At 46.6% G+C, this 15,696-nt stretch overlaps 1 pseudogene; it reads right to left on the bottom strand.

Moving 5' to 3' along the window:
• The window catches only part of LOC135536472 (ryanodine receptor 2-like), a 317,124-nt pseudogene that overhangs the window by 103,787 nt on the left and 197,641 nt on the right, over positions 1 to 15,696 (bottom strand).

The following is a 15,696-nucleotide window of genomic DNA, read 5'->3' as shown; positions in this document are numbered from 1 at the left end:
ATCTATTTAATTATGTTCAGTCATCACAACTTACTGTGCAGTCTTCTTTATATTTGGGGGACAAAGCTCTTTGACTTATATATATATATGTATATACAGAGTCATTGTATACCTAAATCACGCTCGTACCATCTATATAACATCACTTGCCTTGGACATCTTTGACTTGGTGTCTGTGATCAGGAAGGACATATTGTTGATCTCATTCTGAACCACAAAGTTCTGCTCCTCCCGTTTAAAATTCTGCAGTGGAAGAAATAAAATATTTCATTGTTGGATATTGCCAAGGATTTATGCAAATGTACCCTGCAGCCTGACAGGGGACTTGGAGAAGAACAGACACACATGAACGCTCTAGAGATACATCACAGTCTTCTAGTTCTCGCTGCCAGGCAAGCAAATGTAAAATGTATTTATTGCAGAAAGAAACGCTGAAGAATTCCTAGAATTGAATGGGATTTTAATAGGAGTATCTGAGTACTCTCAGAGTGCCTTGGTGACAACCAGTAGAAACTATCACAGTGATTAAGACATTAAATGTTTCCTGGAAACTGTTATAGTGGTGTGATGATTGATATGTGACATTGTCTCTGTGCAGCTTACATGAGACTTGGACCAGAAAATGAAGACCTCTGCTACCATGCGGAAGAGCTCCTCAGCCTCAGGGTTCGATTCTTTCAGCCATTTGGCCCTAAGATAAAAACACATTGCAAACAAGTTACAGTATTGAGTTGGATAAAACAGTCAGACCACTAGAAACACGTAACAGTAGACTTTAAGTTGGATAAAACAGTCACAAGAGCATAAACAAGTTACAGAAGACATTCAGTTGGATAAAACAGTCACACCAACAGCAGCAACTGGCATCATGTCTTTAACAACTTTAAAAAACACTTTGGTTATTGATACACCCACACCTCTCACTTTACCCCACTGGTCCTTTACCTGTTGTAGTCAGCAACATGGAGGAGGAGGAAGTAGAATGTCTAGGTACCTGTTGTAGTCAGCAACATGGAGGAGGAGGAGGTAGAATGTCTAGGTACCTGTTGTAGTCAGCAACATGGTGGAGGAGGAAGTAGAATGTCTAGGTACCTGTTGTAGTCAGCAACACGGAGGAGGAGGAAGTAGAATGTCTAGGTACCTGTTGTAGTCAGCAACATGGAGGAGGAGGATGTAATGGAGGAGGAGGAAGTAGAATGTCTAGGTACCTGTTGTAGTCAGCAACATGGAGGAGGAGGAGGTAGAATGTCTAGGTACCTGCTGTAGTCAGCAACATGGAGGAGGAGGATGTAATGGAGGAGGAGGAAGTAGAATGTCTAGATACCTGTTGTAGTCAGCAACATGGAGGAGGAGGAAGAGAATGTCTAGGTACCTGTTGTAGTCAGCAACATGGAGGAGGAAGAGAATGTCTAGGTACCTGTTGTAGTCAGCAACATGGAGGAGGAGGAAGTAGAATGTCTAGTTACCTGTTATAGTCAGCAAAATGGAGGAGGAGGAAGTAGAATGTCTAAGTACCTGTTGTAGTCAGCAACATGGAGGAGGATGAAGTAGAATGTCTAGTTACCTGTTGTAGTCAGCAACATGGAGGAGGAGGAAGTAGAATGTCTAGTTACCTGTTGTAGTCAGCAGCATGGAGGAGGAGGAAGTAGAATGTCTAGTTACCTGTTGTAGTCAGCAGCATGGAGGAGGAGGAAGTAGAATGTCTAGTTACCTGTTGTAGTCAGCAACATGGAGGAGGAGGAAGTAGAATGTCTAGTTACCTGTTGTAGTCAGCAACATGGAGGAGGATGAAGTAGAATGTCTAGTTACCTGTTGTAGTCAGCAACATGGAGAAAGAGGAAGTAGAATGTCTAGTTACCTGTTGTAGTCAGCAACATGGAGGAGGAGGAGGAAGTAGAATGTCTAGTTACCTGTTGTAGTCAGCAAGATGGAGGAGGAGGAAGTAGAATGTCTAGGTACCTGGTGTAGTCTACAAAGCGGATGAGGAGGTAGAATGTCTAGTTACCTGTTGTAGTCTACAAAGCGGATGAGTAGCGGATAAAAGGCATAGAGGTCTCTGATCAGGATGGTAAACTCATCCAGGATGAGTAGTTCAGCCTCAGACATCTCCCCTCGTCCCTCGGCCTTCATCTGTTCCTCATCCTGCAGTACGGTGGCAGCCTTCTTCCTCAACTTCTCCATCAGCGGCAGAAAGTGGGTCTTCAACAGCCCCCCCTTTGCCTTACCAATGATAGGCTGAGAGAACACTGGAGGCGAGAACAGAATAGAGAAGGACAGTTAGAGAGAGAGACTTGTGGGAAACAACGATGGTGGTGTTTCACTCTAGATGATTTTACAGTTTGTTTTCTAATTTAAACAACGATGGTGGTGTTTCACTCTGGATGATTCTACAGTTTGTTTTCTTATTTAAACAACGATGGTGGTGTTTCACTCTGGATGATTCTACAGTTTGTTTTCTTATTTAAACAACGATGGTGGTGTTTCACTCTGGATGATTCTACAGTTTGTTTTCTTATTTAAACAACGATGGTGGTGTTTCACTCTGGATGATTCTACAGTTTGTTTTCATTTAGAAACAATTCATTTTGGTTGCTGTGTCCCGTGACATCAACACCACATGCAGTAACAACACATATCCAGTATGGGAAACTGCTTGGTCATGTGGGTGACAGATGCTCCTACGGCATAGAAGGGTTGAAGACAAGTAAAGTGTGGTTAACCGTTGGGTTTCTGAGCACCCACCCACCTGCCGGTCAACCAGGCTTCCCCGGCGATCAACATGCAATTTTAGCATTTAATTTGTTCTCGACCAATTACTACTCTTCCTGGGGTTCAAACAGGAAACAAAACAACAAATAAAATATATAAAATACATCATAGGCATAATATAATATACATAACACTACATAACACCACAGAAAACTACATCATCTCCTGCCTCTGCCTCACGCTTCAGAGATGACTCCGGCCCAATAAGCCGTTCCTGTTGGAACAAGCCGGTCAATGTTACCCACCTACAGTTATTTATCCGTTATCCGTTCTTTTTTACGAAATCAGGGCCTGTAGGACCTGTCTGGTCAACCGAGATGTCAAGAAAACAGAGCGCCGTCTCCTCATGGCCTGTTTCCATTGATCATCCTTGAGATGTTTCTCCAACTTAGATTGGATTCCACCTGTCTTAAATTCTATTTATTGGACATGATTTGAAAAGGTACACACCTGTCTATATAAGTTCCCACAGTTGACAGTGTATGTCAGAACAAAAACCAAGACATGAGGTCGAAAGAATTGTCAATAGAGCTCCGAGACAGGATTTTGTCGAGGCACAGATCTGGGGAATGGTACACCAAAACATTTCTGCAGCATTGAAGATCCCCAAGAACACAGTGGCCTCCATCATTCTTAAATGGAAGAAGGTAGGAACCACCAAGAATCTTGTTTCTAAAAACCCTGTTTTTGCTTTGTCATCATGGGGAATTGTGTGTAGATCGATGAGGGTCTTGTAGTGATTCCTACGTCGAAGATGTGAAAAATATTTATTGATCTGACGACGCACTTGGAACACTTCCATCTTTCCTGTATATTCTATAACCACGTTTAGCTACCGCTGCATCAAAGGACTCTATAACCACGTTTAGCTACCGCTGCATCAAAGGACTCTATAACCACGTTTAGCTACCGCTGCATCAAAGGACTCTATAACCACGTTTAGCTACCGCTGCATCAAAGGAATCTATAACCACGTTTAGCTACCGCTGCATCAAAGGAATCTATAACCACGTTTAGCTACCGCTGCATCAAAGGACTCTATAACCACGTTTAGCTACCGCTGCATCAAAGGACTCTATAACCACGTTTAGCTACCGCTGCATCAAAGGACTCTATAACCACGTTTAGCTACCGCTGCATCAAAGGACTATAACCACGTTTAGCTACCGCTACATCAAAGGAATCTATAACCACGTTTAGCTACCGCTGCATCAAAGGACTCTATAACCACGTTTAGCTACTGCTGCATCAAAGGACTCTATAACCACGTTTAGCTACCGCTGCATCAAAGGAATCTATAACCACATTTAGCTACCGCTGCATCAAAGGAATCTATAACCACGTTTAGCTACCGCTGCATCAAAGGAATTATTGATCTTTCCTGTATATTCTATAACCACGTTTAGCTACCGCTGCATCAAAGGAATTATTGATCTTTCCTGTATATTCTATAACCACGTTTAGCTGCCGCTGCATCAAAGGAATCTATAACCACATTTAGATACCGCTGCATTAAAGGACTCTATAACCACGTTTAGCTACCGCTGCATCAAAGGACTCTATAACCACGTTTAGCTACCGCTGCATCAAAGGACTCTATAACCACGTTTAGCTACTGCTGCATCAAAGGACTCTATAACCACGTTTAGCTACCGCTGCATCAAAGGACTCTATAACCACGTTTAGCTACCGCTGCATCAAAGGACTCTATAACCACGTTTAGCTACCGCTGCATCAAAGGACTCTATAACCACGTTTAGCTACCGCTGCATCAAAGGACTCTATAACCACGTTTAGCTACTGCTGCATCAAAGGACTCTATAACCACGTTTAGCTACCGCTGCATCAAAGGACTCTATAACCACGTTTAGCTACCGCTGCATCAAAGGAATCTATAACCACATTTAGCTACCGCTGCATCAAAGGAATCTATAACCACGTTTAGCTACCGCTGCATCAAAGGAATTATTGATCTTTCCTGTATATTCTATAACCACGTTTAGCTACCGCTGCATCAAAGGAATTATTGATCTTTCCTGTATATTCTATAACCACATTTAGCTGCCGCTGCATCAAAGGAATCTATAACCACATTTAGATACCGCTGCATTAAAGGACTCTATAACCACGTTTAGCTACCGCTGCATCAAAGGACTCTATAACCACGTTTAGCTACCGCTGCATCAAAGGACTCTATAACCACGTTTAGCTACCGCTGCATCAAAGGAATCTATAACCACGTTTAGCTACCGCTACATCAAAGGAATCTATAACCAAGTTTAGCTACCGCTGCATCAAAGGAATTATTGATCTTTCCTGTATATTCTATAACCACGTTTAGCTGCCGCTGCATCAAAGGAATCTATAACCACATTTAGATACCGCTGCATTAAAGGACTCTATAACCACGTTTAGCTACCGCTGCATCAAAGGACTCTATAACCACGTTTAGCTACCGCTGCATCAAAGGACTCTATAACCACGTTTAGCTACCGCTGCATCAAAGGAATCTATAACCACGTTTAGTGTGCTTCAGAGATGGCCAGAATAGTAATGTGTTCTGATGTTAATTGCTAACTTCATTGACCTTGTTTCTCAGGCTACATATGTTAGTATGGGCTATTTTCAGTCATTTTCTGGGTTGCTTGATTGTTTTTAATGATCCGAGGTAGACATGTCCATGACATTTACTTTTGACTCAATGCTACTGAGTGGCCTGCCCACAGTGGGCTTCTTCCTAAGGCAGACAGTTTTCAGTACAAACAAGGGATTTCAATTCTATGTGCCGATATGATTATTGCTGACGATCCCCTCTGACGACGTATGAGGTCGTGGTAACTACACACACACACACACACACGCACACACACACACACAAAACAACCAAGACATTGACAAGCAGGCTGAAGTGCTTTTGACCATGTGGTAGATAGAAGGTGTGTCTCTACCTGCAAGCCGTTTCATCCAGGCCCCCTCGTCGATCCCCAGGTTATTGTAGATAATCTTCAGGATGTTGCCCAGTAGACTATTCATGTGGTCTGAGGTGAGGTGAGTACAGCAGCTGTCTGCAGTCTCTGGAGGGTTGTTCTCAGGGCCGTGCTCCCACCAGTGAGACATGTAGCTGCATAGCATGGGCAGCACCACCTGAGGATAAGGACAGGGGGAGGAATGCTCATGTTAAATGTTTAAGCAATGTTTTCTTTTCAATCATGTTCTTATCTCTTGTAAGCTCAGGGATCCAGACCAACATTTTGCCCTGGTGTCACTGGGGCCACCAACCTTTTCAGTTGTTGACACCAGCCCATGATTTGGTGGTACCAGCCCATGATTTGGTGGCACCAACCCATGATTTGGTGGCACCAGTCCATGATTTGGTGGCACCAACCCATGATTTGGTGGCACCAGTCCATGATTAGGTGGTACCAGTCCATGATTTGGTGGTACCAGTCCATGATGTGGTGACACCAACCCATGATTTGGTGGCACCAGTCCATGATTTGGTGATACCAGCCCATGATTTGGTGGTACCAGCCCATGATTTGTTGGTACCAGCCCATGATGTGGTGGTACCAGTCCATGATTTGGTGGTACCAGCCCATGATTTGGTGGTACCAGTCCATGATTTGGTGGTACCAGCCCATGGTTTGGTGGTACCAGTCCATGATTTGGTGGTACCAGCCCATGATTTGGTGGCACCAGCCCATGATTTGGTGGTACCAGCCCATGGTTTGGTGGTACCAGCCCATGATTTGGTGATACCAGCCCATGATTTGGTGGTACCAGCCCATGATTTGGTGGTACCAGCCCATGATTTGGTGGTACCAGCCCATTATTTGGTGGTACCAGCCCATGATTTGGTGGTACCAGCCCATGATTTGGTGGCACCCCCCCCAACATTTATTAAGAGGTGTAATTGACGACTCACATGGTATTCAATAAATACGTCCAAGCAGGAATGCATGATTCAAAATATTTTGATATGCAACCAAATCCAGTGAGTGTCATACATTTGAGGTTGACAATTAGGTTATTTCTGTTATATTTTACTCTCAAAATAGGGTATTTGTATTTATTATGGATCCCCATTAGTTCCTGCCAAGGCAGCAGCTACTCTTCCTGGGGTTTATTATGGATCCCCATTAGTTCCTACCAAGGCAGTAGCTACTCTTCCTGGGGTTTATTATGGATCGCCATGAGTTCCTGCCAAGGCAGCAGCTACTCTTCCTGGGGTTTATTATGGATCCCCACTAATTCCTGCCAAGGCAGCAGCTACTCTTCCTGGGGTTTATTATGGATCGTCATTAGTTCCTGCCAAGGCAGCAGCTACTCTTCCTGGGGTTTATTATGGATCCCCATTATTTCCTGCCAAGGCAAAAGCTACTCTTCCTGGGGTTTATTATGGATCCCCATTAGTTCCTACCAAGGCAGCAGCTACTCTTCCTGGGGTTTATTATGGATCGCCATGAGTTCCTGCCAAGGCAGCAGCTACTCTTCCTGGGGTTTATTATGGATCCCCACTAATTCCTGCCAAGGCAGCAGCTACTCTTCCTGGGGTTTATTATGGATCCCCATTAGTTCCTGCCGAGGCAGCAGCTACTCTTCCTGGGGTTTATTATGGATCCCCATTAGTTCCTGCCAAGGCAGCAGCTACTCTTCCTGGGGTTTATTATGGATCCCCAATAGTTCCAGCCAAGGCAGCAGCTACTCTTCCTGGGGTTTATTATGGATCCCCATTAGTTCCTGCCAAGGCAGCAGCTACTCTTCCTGGGGTTTATTATGGATCCCCAATAGTTCCAGCCAAGGCAGCAGCTACTCTTCCTGGGGTTTATTATGGATCCCCATTAGTTCCTGCCATGGCAGCAGCTACTCTTCCTGGGGTTTATTATGGATCCCCATTAGTTCCTGCCAAGGCAAAAGCTACCCTTCCTGGGGTTTATTATGGATCCCCATTAGTTCCTGCCAAGGCAGCAGCTACTCTTCCTGGGGTTTATTATGGATCCCCATTAGTTCCTGCCAAGGCAGCAGCTACTCTTCCTGGGGTTTATTATGGATCCCCATTAGTTCCTGCCAGGGCAGCAGCTACTCTTCCTGGGGCGTATTGTGGATCCCCATTAGTTCCTGCCAGGGCAGCAGCTACTCTTCCTGGCGTTTATCATGGATCCCCATTAGTTCCTGTCAAGGCAGCAGCTACTCTTCCTGGGGTTTATTATGGATCCCCATTAGTTCCTGCCAAGGCAGCAGCTACTCTTCCTGGGGTTTATTATGGATCCCCATTAGTTCCTGTCAAGGCAGCAGCTACTCTTCCTGGGGTTTATTATGGATCCCCATTAGTTCCTGCCAAGGCAGCAGCTACTCTTTCTGGGGTTTATTATGGATCCCCATTAGTTCCTGTCAAGGCAGCAGCTACTCTTCCTGGGGTTTATTATGGATCCCCATTAGTTCCTGCCAAGGCAGCAGCTACTCTTCCTGGGGTTTATTATGGATCCCCATTAGTTCCTGCCAAGGCAGCAGCTACTCTTCCTGGGGTTTATTATGGATCCCCATTAGTTCCTGCCAGGGCAGCAGCTACTCTTCCTGGGGCTTATTGTGGATCCCCATTAGTTCCTGTCAAGGCAGCAGCTACTCTTCCTGGGGTTTATTATGGATCCCCATTAGTTCCTGCCAGGGCAGCAGCTACTCTTCCTGGGGCTTATTGTGGATCCCCATTAGTTCCTGCCAGGGCAGCAGCTACTCTTCCTGGGGTTTATTATGGATCCCCATTAGTTCCTGTCAAGGCAGCAGCTACTCTTCCTGGGGTTTATTATGGATCCCCATTAGTTCCTGTCAAGGCAGCAGCTACTCTTCCTGGGGTTTATTATGGATCCCCATTAGTTCCTGCCAAGGCAGCAGCTACTCTTCCTGGGGTTTATTATGGATCCCCATTAGTTCCTGTCAAGGCAGCAGCTACTCTTCCTGGGGTTTATTATGGATCCCCATTAGTTCCTGTCAAGGCAGCAGCTACTCTTCCTGGGGTTTATTATGGATCCCCATTAGTTCCTGCCAGGGCAGCAGCTACTCTTCCTGGGGCTTATTGTGGATCCCCATTAGTTCCTGCCAGGGCAGCAGCTACTCTTCCTGGGGTTTATTATGGATCCCCATTAGTTCCTGTCAAGGCAGCAGCTACTCTTCCTGGGGTTTATTATGGATCCCCATTAGTTCCTGCCAAGGCAGCAGCTACTCTTCCTGGGGTTTATTATGGATCCCCATTAGTTCCTGTCAAGGCAGCAGCTACTCTTCCTGGGGTTTATTATGGATCCCCATTAGTTCCTGCCAAGGCAGCAGCTACTCTTCCTGGGGTTTATTATGGATCCCCATTAGTTCCTGCCAGGGCAGCAGCTACTCTTCCTGGGGCTTATTGTGGATCCCCATTAGTTCCTGCCAGGGCAGCAGCTACTCTTCCTGGGGTTTATTATGGATCCCCATTAGTTCCTGTCAAGGCAGCAGCTACTCTTCCTGGGGTTTATTATGGATCCCCATTAGTTCCTGCCAAGGCAGCAGCTACTCTTCCTGGGGTTTATTATGGATCCCCATTAGTTCCTGTCAAGGCAGCAGCTACTCTTCCTGGGGTTTATTATGGATCCCCATTAGTTCCTGCCAAGGCAGCAGCTACTCTTCCTGGGGTTTATTATGGATCCCCATTAGTTCCTGTCAAGGCAGCAGCTACTCTTCCTGGGGTTTATTATGGATCCCCATTAGTTCCTGTCAAGGCAGCAGCTACTCTTCCTGGGGTTTATTATGGATCCCCATTAGTTCCTGCCAAGGCAGCAGCTACTCTTCCTGGGGTTTATTATGGATCCCCATTAGTTCCTGTCAAGGCAGCAGCTACTCTTCCTGGGGTTTATTATGGATCCCCATTAGTTCCTGTCAAGGCAGCAGCTACTCTTCCTGGGGTTTATTATGGATCCCCATTAGTTCCTGCCAAGGCAGCAGCTACTCTTCCTGGGGTTTATTATGGATCCCCATTAGTTCCTGCCAAGGCAGCAGCTACTCTTCCTGGGGTTTATTATGGATCCCCATTAGTTCCTGCCAAGGCAGCAGCTACTCTTCCTGGGGTTTATTATGGATCCCCATTAGTTCCTGCCAAGGCAGCAGCTACTCTTCCTGGGGTTTATTATGGATCCCCATTAGTTCCTGCCAAGGCAGCAGCTACTCTTCCTGGGGTTTATTATGGATCCCCATTAGTTCCTGTCAAGGCAGCAGCTACTCTTCCTGGGGTTTATTATGGATCCCCATTAGTTCCTGTCAAGGCAGCAGCTACTCTTCCTGGGGTTTATTATGGATCCCCATTAGTTCCTGCCAAGGCAGCAGCTACTCTTCCTGGGGTTTATTATGGATCCCCATTAGTTCCTGTCAAGGCAGCAGCTACTCTTCCTGGGGTTTATTATGGATCCCCATTAGTTCCTGTCAAGGCAGCAGCTACTCTTCCTGGGGTTTATTATGGATCCCCATTAGTTCCTGCCAAGGCAGCAGCTACTCTTCCTGGGGTTTATTATGGATCCCCATTAGTTCCTGTCAAGGCAGCAGCTACTCTTCCTGGGGTTTATTATGGATCCCCATTAGTTCCTGTCAAGGCAGCAGCTACTCTTCCTGGGGTTTATTATGGATCCCCATTAGTTCCTGTCAAGGCAGCAGCTACTCTTCCTGGGGTTTATTATGGATCCCCATTAGTTCCTGCCGAGGCAGCAGCTACTCTTCCTGGGGTTTATTATGGATCCCCATTAGTACCTGCCAAGGCAGCAGCTACTCTTCCTGGGGCTTATTATGGATCCCCATTAGTTCCTGCCAAGGCAGCAGCTACTCTCCCTGGGGTTTATTATGGATCCCCATTAGTTCCTGCCAAGGCAGCAGCTACTCTTCCTGGGGTTTATTATGGATCCCCATTAGTTCCTGCCAAGGCAGCAGCTACTCTTCCTGTGGTCCAGCAAAATTAAGTCAGTTAAACAATTAAAAAAACCATGACAATACATTCACAACAGATGTCACAACATATTAAGTGTGTTCCCTCAGGTCCCCACTATACTACCACATATCTACAACACAAAGTCCATGTCTACGTGTCTGTAGAGTGCGTATGTTATCATGTGTGTGTGTCTATGTTTGTGTTGCTTCACAGTCCCCGCTGTTCCATAAGGTGTATTTTATCTGTTTTTTAAGTCTGATTCTACTGCTGCATCAGTTACCTGATGTGGAATAGAGTTCCATGTAGTCATGGCTCTATGTAGTACTGTGGAATAGAGTTCCATGTAGTCGTGGCTCTATGTAGTACTGTGGAATAGATTTCCATGTAGTCATGGCTCTATGTAGTACTGTGGAATAGAGTTCCATGTAGTCGTGGCTCTATGTAGTACTGTGGAATAGAGTTCCATGTAGTCGTGGCTCTATGTAGTACTGTGGAATAGAGTTCCATGTAGTCGTGGCTCTATGTAGTACTGTGGAATAGAGTTCCATGTAGTCGTGGCTCTATGTAGTACTGTGGAATAGAGTTCTATGTAGTCATGGCTCTGTGTAGTACTGTGGAATAGAGTTCCATATAGTCGTGGCTCTATGTAGTACTGTGGAATAGAGTTCTATGTAGTCGTGGCTCTATGTAGTACTGTGGAATAGAGTTCCATGTAGTCGTGGCTCTATGTAGTACTGTGGAATAGATTTCCATGTAGTCATGGCTCTATGTAGTACTGTGGAATAGAGTTCCATGTAGTCGTGGCTCTATGTAGTACTGTGGAATAGAGTTCCATGTAGTCGTGGCTCTATGTAGTACTGTGGAATAGAGTTCCATGTAGTCGTGGCTCTATGTAGTACTGTGGAATAGAGTTCCATGTAGTCGTGGCTCTATGTAGTACTGTGGAATAGAGTTCTATGTAGTCATGGCTCTGTGTAGTACTGTGGAATAGAGTTCCATATAGTCGTGGCTCTATGTAGTACTGTGGAATAGAGTTCTATGTAGTCGTGGCTCTATGTAGTACTGTGGAATAGAGTTCCATGTAGTCATGGCTCTATGTAGTACTGTGGAATAGAGTTCCATGTAGTCGTGGCTCTATGTAGTACTGTGGAATAGAGTTCTATGTAGTCATGGCTCTGTGTAGTACTGTGGAATAGAGTTCCATATAGTCGTGGCTCTATGTAGTACTGTGGAATAGAGTTCCATATAGTCATGGCTCTATGTAGTACTGTGGAATAGAGTTCCATGTAGTCATGGCTCTATGTGGTACTGTGGAATAGAGTTCCATGTAGTCATGGCTCTATGTAGTACTGTGGAATAGAGTTCCATGTAGTCATGGCTCTATGTAGTACTGTGGAATAGAGTTCCATGTAGTCATGGCTCTATGTAGTACTGTGGAATAGAGTTCCATGTAGTCATGGCTCTATGTGGTACTGTGGAATAGAGTTCCATGTAGTCATGGCTCAATATAGTACTGTGCACCTCCCATAGTCTGTTCTGGACTTGGGGACTGTGAAGAGACCTCTGGTGACATGTCTTGTGGGGTATGAATGGGGTGTCTGAGCTGTGTGTGAGTTAGTAGTTCAAACAGACAGCTCAGTGCTTTCAACATGTCAATACCTCTCATAAATACAAGTAGTGATGAAGTCAATCTCTCCTCCATTTTCCACCAGGAGAGATTGACATGCATATTATTAATATTAGATCTCTGTGTACAGCCAAGGACCAGTCATGCTGCACTGTTCTGAGCCTAAGCACCAGAACGGTCTAGTAAGGGACTGCAAACCAAATGAAAGTCACCACCCAATGCTATGGGACCCCTGAAGAGAGATAGATATTACAGGAAGGAAGAGAGAAGGTAGTTTATGAAGGATTAAGGGCATATACATTCATCAGGGTACATCTGTCATTCTGTAACCATCCTGATGCTACCACACATCTACCATCCTGATGCTACCACACATCTACCATCCTGATGCTACCACACATCTACCATCCTGATGCCACCGCACATCTACCATCCTGATGCTACCGCACATCTACCATCCTGATGCTACCACACATCTACCATCCTGATGCTACCACACATCTACCATCCTGATGCTACCACACATCTACCATCCAGTGTTGCTCCTTCCTCCCAGTGACTAGAGTGCAGCTCCTTCCTCACAGTGACTAGAGTGCTGCTCCTTCCTCACAGTGACTAGAGTGATGCTCCTTCCTCACAGTGACTAGAGTGCTGATCCTTCCTCACAGTGACTAGAGTGTTGCTCCTTCCTCACAGTGACTAGAGTGTTGCTCCTTCCTCACAGTGACTAGAGTGTTGCTCCTTCCTCACAGTGACTAGAGTGCTGCTCCTTCCTCACAGTAACTAGAGTGCTGCTCCTTCCTCACAGTAACTAGAGTGCTGGAACAGTCTAGGTTGTTGTTGATGTGGACACCAAGGAATTTGAAGCTCTCAACCTGCTACACTTCAGCCCCGACGATGAGAATGGGGACATGCTTGGTCCTCCTTTTCCTGTAGTCCACAATCATCCTTAGTCTTGGTTACGTTGAGGGATAGGTTGTTATTCTGGCACCACCCGGCCAGGTCTCTGACCTCCTCCCTATAGTCTCATTGTTGTCGGTGATCAGGCCTACCACTGTTGTGTTGTCAGCAAACTTAATGATGGTGTTGGAGTTGTGCCTGGCCGTGCAGTCGTGGGTGAACAGGGAGTACAGGAGGGGACTGAGCTCGCACCCATGGGGAGCTCCAGTGTTGAGGATCAGCGTGGCAGATGTGTTGCTACCTACCCTCACCACCTGGTGGCGGCCTGTCAGGAAGTCTAGGATCCAGTTGCAGAGGGAGGTGTTTAGTCCCAGGTTCCTTAGCTTGGTGATCAGCTTTGAGGGTACGATGGTGTTGAACGCTGAGCTGCTAGGTACGTGAGTGAAACGGATCTGTAGTCACTTAGGCAGGTTGCCTTTGTGGTCTTGGGCACAGGGACTACGGTGGTCTGCTTGAAACATGTTGGTATTAATGACTCAATCGGGGACATGTTGAAAATGTCAGTGAAGACACCTGCCAGTTGGTCAACGCATGCCCAGAGCACACGTCCTGGTAATCCCTCTGGCCCTGCAGCCTTGTGACTGTTGACCTGTTTAAAAGGTCTTCACTCACATCGGCTGTGGAGAGCATGACTATACAGTCACCCAGAACAGCTGGTGCTCTCATGCAAGGTCTGCCGCTGGAGGCCCCAGAATAATACAGCCCCCCCCCACACACACACACACACTCTGACGTTCCTTGGAACACTTATATAGAATTGGGACAATTAGTACATTCTTTGCATCATTAATGGACCCTGACAGACAATATATTGACCTTTGGCTCCATCTAGTGGTTAGTGGTAATGGTTTCGTGTCCCCAACAGAACACAATCAGGGGCTGGTAGGTCGTTGTCAAACAACCATTTTCTTTATGTGTGCTATATATATTGTTTTGCTCCATTTAGAACCTGTTGTTATGAAATATGACCTCTGATAAGGTGATTATGAATTCACTATCAAAATAAGGGATGAAGAACCTGTGAATTGATGTATTATGTGTGTGTGTGGAACTGGCAGAATGGTGGCTCACTGAGGAAAACGCTCCTTTTTCCCAGGTATCCCTATACCATATAGAGGGTCAGAGGTATGGGCATGGTAATCCCTGGGGGTTGGCAGTATGGGCATGGTAAGACCTGGGGGTTGGCAGTATGGGCATGGTAAGCCCTGGGGGTCGGGCAGTATGGGTATGGTAAGCCCTGGGGTTTGCAGTATGGGCATGGTAAGCCCTGGGGGTCGGCAGTATGGGCATGGTAAGACCTGGGGGTCGACAGTATGGGCATGGTAAGCCCTGGGGTCGGCAGTATGGGCATGGTAAGCCCTGGGGTTGGCAGTATGGGCATGGTAAGCCCTGGGAGTTGGCAGTATGGGCATGGTAAGCCCTGGGAGTTGGCAGTATGGGCATGGTAAGACATGGGGGTCGGCAGTATGGGCATGGTAAGACCTGGGGTTCGGCAGTATGGGCATGGTAAACCCTGGGGGTTGGCAGTATGGGCATGGTAAGACCTGGGGGTTGGCAGTATGGGCATGGTAAGACCTGGGGTTGGCAGTATGGGCATGGTAAGACCTTGGAGTTGGCAGTATTGGCATGGCAAGCCCTGGGAGTTGGCAGTATGGGCATGGTAAGACCTGGGGGTTGGCAGTATGGGCATGGTAAGACCTGGGGGTTGGCAGTATGGGCATGGTAAGACCTGGGGGTTGGCAAGATGGGCATGGTAAGCCCTGGGAGTTGGCAGTATGGGCATGGTAAGCCCTGGGGGTCGGCAGTATGGGCATGGTAAGCCCTGGGGGTCGGCAGTATGGGCATGGTAAGCCCTGGGGGTTGGCAGTATGGGCATGGTTGGCAGTATGGGCATGGTAAGCCCTGGGAGTTGGCAGTATGGGCATGGTAAGCCCTGGGAGTTGGCAGTATGGGCATGGTAAGACCTGGGGGTTGGCAGTATGGGCATGGTAAGCCCTGGGGGTCGGCAGTATGGGCATGGTAAGCCCTAGGGGTCGGCAGTATGGGCATGGTAAGCCCTGGGGGTCGGCAGTATGGGCATGGTAAGCCCTGGGGGTCGGCAGTATGGGCATGGTAAGCCCTGGGGGTTGGCAGTATGGTAATAAACCACCAGTCTCCTGTTAATAAACCAGTCTCCTGGTAATAAACCACCAGTCTCCTGTTAATAAACCACCAGTCTCCTGGTAATAAACCACCAGTCTCCTGGTAATAAACCACCAGTCTCCTGGTAATAAACCACCAGTCTCCTGGTAATAAACCACCAGTCTCCTGTTAATAAACCACCAGTCTCCTGTTAATAAACCACCAGTCTCCTGTTAATAAACCACCAGTCTCCTGTTAATAAACCACCAGTCTCCTGGTA

The sequence above is a fragment of the Oncorhynchus masou genome, unplaced genomic scaffold (genome assembly GCF_036934945.1).
Source record: "Oncorhynchus masou masou isolate Uvic2021 unplaced genomic scaffold, UVic_Omas_1.1 unplaced_scaffold_623, whole genome shotgun sequence".
NCBI lineage: Eukaryota > Metazoa > Chordata > Actinopteri > Salmoniformes > Salmonidae > Oncorhynchus > Oncorhynchus masou.
The sequence above is the reverse complement of the archived record's forward strand: the minus strand, read 5'-3'. Positions and strand labels throughout refer to the sequence as shown.